This window comes from Chinchilla lanigera, unplaced genomic scaffold (genome assembly GCF_000276665.1).
Source record: "Chinchilla lanigera isolate Chin_1 unplaced genomic scaffold, ChiLan1.0 scaffold00162, whole genome shotgun sequence".
Classification (NCBI taxonomy): Eukaryota; Metazoa; Chordata; class Mammalia; order Rodentia; family Chinchillidae; genus Chinchilla; species Chinchilla lanigera.
This window is the reverse complement of record NW_004955563.1, coordinates 770,365-778,353: the sequence shown is the minus strand read 5'-3', so window position 1 is coordinate 778,353 and position 7,989 is coordinate 770,365.

Below are 7,989 nucleotides of genomic sequence, written 5' to 3'. Positions count from 1 at the left end.
CGGGTGGAGCAAATCCAGTCATCTTGTGGTGGGGCTGAGAAAGAATAAGAGACGAGGTCACACAAGTCCGTTTGAGGACGTGGCTCACATGACCCCAACTCCCCATGAGCCTCACCTCCTAAAGGGTGAGGTGCCCTCACCTCCATAACTGATACCAACCTGGGGATTTAGCACACGGCACTGAATGTCTCTATCAGTTCCTTATATATTTTGGGTCTTAGCTTACAGGGTTAATCACCCTGAGTTATTGCGCGCTGATCAGGACTGCAATCTCCCAAATGAGTGGAAGGCAAAGGCTTAAGTAAATGAGACAATGGTAAGGATTTTAGGGCTCCAGGAGCATCTCTCTGATGGAATTTGAGATTCTCTGGGTTAAGACCAAGACTTCTCTGGGCAACCCATACTTATTAGGTTTTCAAACAAAGGAGAAGGATACTCAGGAAAACGTGGGAATCTAGCAGGACCTCGGGAAATATTTTCCCAAGTAGTAAATTACGTCAATCAGGAGAACTACCTTATCTTTAGGTTGGTATTTATTGTAAGAGTGTGGGGCCTGCAGCTGCAGTTTCCTTGTAGCTAATTGGGGTTGGAGCCAAACCTCCTCAGCTGTGGCCTTATCTTGTCCTCCGAGGCGTCACAGCTTCACAGGCAAATACAAGCCTCAGGGTGACCAGTGACTCATAGAGATTCACTCATGAGTCTGCTGCCCATCCCCAGACCAGGTGCCTAAGCTCTGGACAATTCACAAGTAAACATGAACAGCCAATTGGTTAACGTTAAATCCTACCTAGAGCCGCTTCATACTGGTCTCCGTCATTAGCATTCGTACATATATGTTCTTGTATTCTCTGGATTATTTTTCATTTTCTTATTTCCTTTGCTATGCGGACCTTTTTAGTTTAATATGTTTTCAACTGATTGCACTGAATATACAGATTTCTTTTATTTTGTTATTTTTTAAAAAATTTATTTTAAAAATAAAAGGAGGAAAACATTAACAGACAGACAACATTTTACAAAATAGCAAAAGAACAGTACAGACAGTACAGAGTTACACACAAAGTGGTAGGGAATTCACAATGCTTGTTGTATTACATATTGATATCTTCAAAGTGGTTTCTCATGAAAACAGATATAGACATGCAATACTGATCAAGGACTCACTGACAGTTTCTTTCAGCAAAGAAATACAGTAGAACAGCCATGTTAACTATCCTGCATATACATATGTACAAAATCAGATTTCTTTGTTAGCTGGGTATCTTAACAATATCAATTCTTCCAATCCATGCTCCAGGGATATATTTCCATTTGCTTGTTTTCTCATTAGTTTCTTTCTTCAATATGTTATAGTTTTCCTCATACAGACTTTTCACTTCCTACCTAAAATTACTCCTGATTTTAAATTATTTTTAGTGCTATTGTAAGTGGAATTATTTATTTTACACATAAATAAACATGTATGTGTGTGTGCAGATATTTCCTATGCTTTTCACACCATGTATATTTGAAAGATGTTGGACAAAATATTTTGTAATGGTTATTAGAACCTTTTGTCCTGTAACATATTATCTTAAATCTGAACCTACGGTCATAAAATCAACCTGGTACTGGCTAAAAAACAGGCACGAGGACCAATGGAACAGACTGGAAGAAACAGCCACAACCAAAAACACACTCAGCCACCTAATCTTTGATAAAGGGGCCAATCAAACTCACTGGGAGAACAACAGTCTCTTTAATAAATGGTGCTGGAAAAACTGGCTTGCTACCTGCCAAGGATTGAAAATAGACCCAAGCCTATCACCATGCACCAAACTCAGGTCAAAATGGTTCACAGACCTCAATATTTAACCAGAAACACTAAAGCTATTGGAAGAGAAGGTTGGTAAAAACCTTGAAGACATAGGGGTAGGCAGAGAGTTCATGAACAAAAACCAAATTGCACGTGAAACATTTGAAAGAATCAACAAGTGGGATCTCATCCTACTGAAAAGTTTCTGCACATCTAAAGAAATCACCAGCAAAGTAAAAAGAAAACCCACAAACTTGGAAAAAATTTTAGCTGATTGTCCACCAGACAAAAGCCTTCTATCTAGAACATATAAAGAATTAAAAAATTTCAGCCCCTCCAAATTCAAAGACCCAATCCAAAAATGGGCAGTGGAGATGAATACACACTTCTCAGACAAGGAGATACAAATGGCAAATAAATATATGAGAAAATGTTCAACATCATTAGTCATTCGAGAAATGCAAATTAAAACAACACTGAGATTCCACCTTACCCCAGTAAGAATGGCTAGCATTAAGAAATCAGCCAATAACAAATGCTGGCGAGGCTGTGGAGAAATAGAAACCCTTCTCCACTGCTGGTGGGAATGCAGCCTGGTGAAACCACTGTGGAAATCAGTTTGGAGAGTCCTCAGAAAACTAGGTCTAGAGGTCCCATTCAACCCAGCTATCCCCCTGCTTGGTATTTTCCCAGATCTAAAAACATCATATCACAGTGATGTATGTGCACCTATGTTCATAGCGGCACAATTTGTAATTGCTAAAATGTGGAAGCAACCCAAATGTCCATCCACTGAGGATTGGATAAGAAAATTGTGGTACTTTTATATAATGGAATATTACTCAGCTGTAAAGAAAGATAAACTCGAGGCTTTTATAGGCAAATGGTCACAACTAGAGCCCATACTCATAAGCGAAATAAATCAAACATACATGTGCAAGCACCGCATTGTTTCTCTAGTGTAAAGCCTGAAAGAGTTAATTTAAACTAGGAGATATGACAGACATTGGGAATTGATAGGAAAGCACTCAAAGGTAAAGGATAACTGGGATAGGGAAAGAAGGAGAAAGTTTGTATATATGTATATGCAGGATAGTTAACACGGGTGTTCTACTGTCCTGTATTTCCTTGCTGAAAGAAACTGTCAGTGAGGCATTGGTTGATTAGCTTTGTATGTCTATATGTGTTTTCACGAGAAACTACATTGAAGATATCAATATGTAATACAATAAGCATTGTTAATTCCCTACCACTCTGTTTGTAACTCTGTAATGTCTGTACTGATCCTTTGCTATTTTGTAAAACGTTGTCCATCTGTTAGTATTTTCCTCCTTTTATTTCTAAAATAAAAAAAAAACAAAAAACAAAAAACCAAAAATATCAAAATCACAACTTGTGTCTTTTCAGGTCACAATCCAGTAAATAGAAGTAAATAAGAACAACTTTGGAAATCACAAAAATGCATGAAATGAAACATTTTCCTGAATGACTGATGGGTTAACGAAGATGTGGGAAGACAAATTAAAAGTTTATCAAACCAGATAAAAGTGCAAACACAACACGCTAACACCTATGAAATACAGCACGCTCAATGCAGAGGGAGGTTTACAAAATCAACGGCCAAAATACAAATATTGAAATATTTTTAACTAACCTGAAGATGCAACAGCAGGAACTAAAAAGAAGCAAAGGGAAAGATCCCCAAAGTAAGAACCAGGAAAGACAGAATAGAGATCGAAGCATAAATATATGCAAAAGAGACTAAAACCACAAAAGAGTAATAAAGGTTTGGTTTATTTAAAAATATAAATAGCCCAGCTGCTTGTGCTGTCTCACCCTATCTTGGAGCTCCCTGGGGCCAGGAGCTGAAGGGCTGCATCCTTTTCTGGAGCTTCGCCTCCTGGAGAACACAAATGGTCAGGCAGAACCTGGCCCTGGATTGCAATGAGCCCTCCAGTGAGTCCCCTCTTGTTGGACTTTGAGGCTTTTGGCTAGGACTGGATCATCACACCTAGGCACTGCAAGGGCAATTACGCTCTAGCCAGTGCAAGTACAAGTTTATACAAAAGTAGTCACGTATCCACTTGGCGCAACAGGACGGTCCGACGGGCTCAGGTGGGCTCTGCCGCACGCTTCCAGGATGTCCCCAATCGATGCGCTCTGCTTCAGTGACAAGTAGCGATTACCTATGGCAAGATCCCTAGCATGGTGGTGGCTCACTGTGTCTGCTCCTAAGATGGGGAACAGTGGACGCTTCCCTCACAGACCCTACCCTGAGACCCCCAGCCCCGTCCCCCCACCAGCAAGTCCCAGAGCTCCCTCCACCTCTTCGCCTGAACAGTGCACCTTGTTCCCTAACTGAGCAGCGTGCCGTGGAACCGAGAGAGGCAGGTGGGGACTGAAGGGTGAGGGCTTGGGAGAAAAGGAGAGGGCAAGGGGCAGCACTTGGGGTTTGCAGGTAAGAAGGTTTGGTGAGAAGCCAGAGGGATGTAGAGACAGAGGGACTGAGACAGAAGAACAGAGAGCAAAGAGACGGCAAAGAAACAGAGAAGCAGAAGAGACAGAGACAAACACCGAGAAAGCGCGGAGATGGAGTGGTGAGGGAAGGTCCCACGCCGTGCCTCCTTCTTGTACTGGTAAAGTGAGGGGCCTGGTACAGTCTGGGGAGATCTCCGGACTGCTCAGGAGAGGAAATCTATCCATTCTCAGCTTCTTCCTCTTTTCCTCCAGTGGTGGCGGAGGAAAGGAAGTGTGGGCAGGCGCAAAGGGATTTGGGGATTTTATTTATTTATTCCTTGTGACTTTTTATTTTTGTGTATGTGCTGCTGAAGCGAGCACGTGACTTTTTATTTTTGGATACTTGCCTTTACCGGGGCAGGCGGGCCCCGCCCACTACGGCCCATGGGTGCCTTATTCCCCAAACCATGATCTTCCCCTTGGAGAAAGCCCCCAGGGTTGGGCAGTAAAGGGCAAAAGCATTGACAATGTATATTTTGGACCCATAAGTACCCTACTTAACCTTCTTGAGCCAAACTGCATGGTCACGGAAACAGTAAAAAGTTAGGGATTAAGAGCTGGGGAAAGGAGGCGTGCTCAGCATCCAGGGTCTCTACATGAGCTACTAATCTTCTGGCCAGTTTTCTTCACGGTATAGGTTAATTTAGCCGGGGTGTACAGCCTGTTTATACCGAGAGAGACCAAAGAGCCTGTGGAACGTGGGCCGTCCTCTCTCTTCAGGTCAATAAAAAAAGTAAGAGTCCCTGTAGTCCCCCAGGTCTGGGAAGAGTTTGGAGGGGTCAAGAAAGGAGTGGGTAAGCAGGCTGAAGGTTACAGGTTGTTTGAATCCAAATCCAAGTCACTGCTCAGGGCTAGGGAATGGAGTCAGCAGACCAAGGTGGAAGGAATTCTGGCGGGGATATTTCAGTCTTCCAGCCCCCAAGCTCAGGGTAGAAGGAGGGAAAGCAAGGGAGCAGAGTGCCTACACTTTTCATTTTTGGAATAGAGCAGCATCTGGAAGCAGGGAGGGAACAGTATAGTGGGGAAAGGCATCTGACAGGGCCGGTTACAGCAGAGGATGGGAAGGATAGAGGCTCCCTTGCTTGGAAGGCCAGGAAGCGGGCAGAGATCGGTTGCACTTCAGGTCTTCAGCTGGGCGCATTCATTCCTCCTGCAATCCTGACCTGCCCTCCTCTGGACTCACTGGGCCTCCATTTCTTTCCCTAATGGAATGAGCAATAGCAGCACCTGCCACAGCTGAGATGATGAATCCTGGGTACTTTTCGGACACAAATGACCTCTCTCTGTGGGACCAGGGAACAAGGGCACCAGAGCAATGGTGGAGGGATGGGAGCCTGAGAGGAGTCACAGGTTCAGAGAGTACAAGCTTCCTCCTGCCCAACAGCTGGACAGTGCCTGGAGCGGGGGAGTGGAGCATCTCCACACCCTACCCATACCTCTCCAGAGGCGCCCTTGGCTCCAGGCAAGCGCCTAGAGGATGTCAGTAGAGGAAGGTGTGGATACCTGCAGGAAAATGACCACGCGAAGTAAGTGAAGCAGTTATGGTCTGGTGGAAATAGAAATGACCTGGAGTAGAGCTCATGCTGGAGAAGAGACCTGCAAGACTTGTTCTTCCCGAGCGCCCGTCTCTTCTGCTTGGACCAGGTCATGGGAAGGGCAAAGGTACGTGGCGTTCCTGGGAAGGTGAGCTTGGTGCGTTTGAGCATCTTGCTCCTATTCTTACAGTCAGAAAATGAGAGAAGCTGTTTTAGTAGAGCAACAAGCAGGAGCTGTTAAGTTTTTCAACTGATCTCCCTCACAGCAGCTATGTTAACCCCAAGCTTTTCCTCTCCGGCCCTGTTCATCCTTCCTTCTGCTTCCCAAGGCAAATACCTCTTGATCTTGGCAGGGTGGGGGCTGGGCAGTAGGCCTCAGCCAAGCTCCCCTCTACAGTCTAGAGAGTCAAGGGATTAAACTTGGGGGACACTTACAATATTGTCCCTTTAGTACCACCAAATAAAGACCTCTGTGAGAGGGAGAGGGGGAGTTTCTCTTATGAATATAAATCTGAGTTGAACTCACGGGGTCTCTCCTATCCCCCTACAGCATGGTGGCATAAAGAGGCTTGGGAACACACTAGGAACTGGCAACTCTCCCACACCTTGTGTGGACCTGGCCAGGGCCCACGTGCACGTATTATTAGTGCGGTTATTCACGTTGTGCATTTGTTATATTGTGTGAATGATTGTCTTTCTTTGTTAAGGGTGTCTGAGGAATATGGCCTTGGAATGCTGGGAAAGGACTTCCTCACTGAAATGAAAGCTTCCTGGAAGGAACATTGCAAAAAGGCTATCAGGCAATTTTCAAGTTATGTGACAGAGGGCAATACTGGCCACAGGGTGCTCTGAGTTTTGGGATGATCACATGACAGAGTCCAGCACTGAAAAAAGAAAAACAAAAGCAGTCAGAGTTTAGAATTTTTTTTTTTTTTTGGTACTAGGAATTGAACTCAAGACCTTGTGCTTGCTAGGCAGAATTAAAACAGTAGTTAATAAATCTTCAGCTAGATTAACAACAACAATAAAAAAAGACCTAAATAAGTAAAGTCAGAGGTGAAAAAGGAGATGTTATAGCTGATACCACAGGAACACAAAAGTTAATTATTGACGTTTAGGAAACACTATACGCTAACATATTGGAAACCCTAGAGGAAACGATGTTTATGGTTACAGGTAGACTAGCACAATTGAACCACGAGGATACAGAAGACCTTAACAGACCAATTAGATACAGTATCACTAATAAAATCCCTCAGAGCAGAGAGAAGCCCAGGATTAGATATCTTTATTATTGGTTTCATCAAACTTTATTTAATTTTTAAGAGACATAAAGGTATTTATTAGGATATGAAAGTTGCTCAAGGGTAACCCGTTCGGAACCTCTACTGTCTCTCAGGAGCTGTTCTCTTCCCCATTCCTATTCCCCATTTCTTTTCTCCAACAGATTTTCCTACTCTTAAAAAAAAGTTACTCAAGCCTTTTTCCCTTCCAGGAAACTCACTAAAAATATCTTAAGGACATAATAAGCTTGTACACTGGCCTCTGGACCTGTGCTTTTCACATATAAATTATACATCATCCAATAGACCCCCACTCTTAAGGAAACCGCAATAGTAGTGGGCTGCAGATCTCAACTTCAAACACGGTTTGCCTTCTAACATAGTGTGCCAGATAGAAGACCTGACAGAGAGCAGGTGCTCACATCCTAATTCACCCATCTTGAATACCCATGTTTGGATCAAAAGGCTCCTCTCTCTCTCTTGAGGGTCCACACACTATTTCTTTGAATGTGTGTCTTAAATTTTTGCAAAACTTTAAAAGAGGGGTTAAAGGAAATTATTCTTCCAAGATCGGATGAGATCGAGTGCGTTCTGGGTGGTATGCCCATGGAGGAAATTATTATTATTATTCCAAGGAACTAGAAGGAAGGGAACCTTCCCAAATTAATTCTGTGAAGTTAGCAGTACTCTGATATCAAAATCAGACAAAGACACAGCCAAAAAGGAAAACTATAGGCCAAGATCTTGGATAAGACTGATATGTGAGATGTAACTCCAGGATGCAAGAAGTAAAATATCTACACATCAGTGAGTGTAATATATCACAGCAACATAATGAGAAAAATCTATAATTATAATA